We start from the raw sequence: 1797 nt of genomic DNA on the forward strand, positions 1-1797 counted from the left end.
CTGCTGCAGACTTCTCCGGAGCTCCACCACAGCCTGTACTGTCAGGGGAAGAATGGCTTCCAATGAGTCTCTGCAAGTATTGTGCAAGGTCCTCCTGGTTTACAGCTTCCGAGCAGCTCTGGGTCACAGAACCTTTTGAGACTGCCAACACAGAGCACTGCAAACACTGGCTGACAATAGTGTATTAACATCCACTACTGGGAGGACTAGCTTGGTAGACTCTTCCATTTTTTATTCTAAAGTTACTGAAACTTCCAAGGGAAACCTATTTATGCTATTTATGCTGAAAGCTAATCTTATCTTCTCAGCGAAGTTTGGTGCACCAAGTTGAAACTGTTTCTCTAAGTGATCACCCCTGTGACAGAAGAGAGCAAGTAACTCCCTCTCTCTTCACTGACTGCCTAGAGATAACAAGAAAATGGCACAAAGTTATTGGCCCTTTTAGAAGTTCTGGCCACCCTTGACCCCCAGCTTCACTTAAGCATACTCATCTACTGCCGCTTTCTCAGATTAAGAAATATAAGAGATATAAGAGAGACAGAAGATTGCCATAATGCTTTTTCCTTGCTTGTGAGGCCACCAAGAGAGCAGGCAAATGTGGGGCTCAGTTTCCAGATGACATCAGATGAACTTCCAAAAGACAACTGGCTAAGATGCTGTGCTGACATGTAGCCAACACCATTTGTAAAGCAGGTGCTGAGACCCTCATGTACACTGCTGATCCAAAATCCTTTCAGCTAAATACAAAAGATTTGGATAGTACACTGAGTAGAGCATCTAGAGCAATTTAAAAAGACCTCAAAAAGGGTTACAGGAGCATTCTCTTTTTCCAAAACTCCAAGATGAGCTCTACAGATAGCTTTCATATCATCCCATAATGCAGTGGAAGGAAGAAGTCCTCCCAGCAATGATGAGCATGTAGTCATCTCCCTAGCCCATCATCATCAGCAGGCATCCTGTCTCCTTCCCTTGTCAGCCTTCTTCCCTCCTGTCTCCTTCCCTTGTCAGCCTTCTTCCCTGCTTTGAAATACAAAGTCATACTTTAAGTAGATCCACAACTCATTTGATAAAACACCTAAATTATAGAAATTTGTTCTCAAATAAGAAGCTGACTTAAATGGCTCTTGTAATAGTACTTGGTGAAAGCTGAAAAGAAGTTAGGTAACACTAAGCATACCACTTGATTTTCTTCTTGAAAGATTAAGGTTTACATTGTTCAAGTTAATTCATGTAAAAATTCTATAGATTTTGATGTAACTTATCTCTTTGCTTATATCTCTCCTATGAAGACCAGAATTTAAATTATTCATGTTTCAATAGCTTTGTAACCCATTGTATAGTAAATAAATTTTATTCCTGGGTACCAATTACTACTATCTATCTGTCTGTGTAGTATTCATGAATGAATTCATAGGAGTACATATTTATTTATTTGATTTTAAAAATAAAAGGAGGAAAACATTAACAGACAGACAACATTTTACAAAATAGCAAAAGAACAGTACAGACAATACAGAGTTACAAACAAAGTGGCAGGAAATTAACAATGCTTGTTGTATTACATATTGATATCTTCAAAGTGGTTTCTCATAAAAACAGAGACATGCAATATTGATCAATCAAGGACTCATTAACAGCTTCAGCAAAGAAATAGGAGACAGTAGGACAACTATGTTAACTGTCCTGTATATACATGTATACAAAATTTCTCCTTCTTTCCCTTCTTTTTTCCCACATCTCAGTTTCCCCTGACCCTTGAGTGTTTTCCTATCATTTCACAATGTCTATCATACCTCC

Source organism: Chinchilla lanigera, unplaced genomic scaffold (assembly GCF_000276665.1).
Source record: "Chinchilla lanigera isolate Chin_1 unplaced genomic scaffold, ChiLan1.0 scaffold00001, whole genome shotgun sequence".
Classification (NCBI taxonomy): Eukaryota; Metazoa; Chordata; class Mammalia; order Rodentia; family Chinchillidae; genus Chinchilla; species Chinchilla lanigera.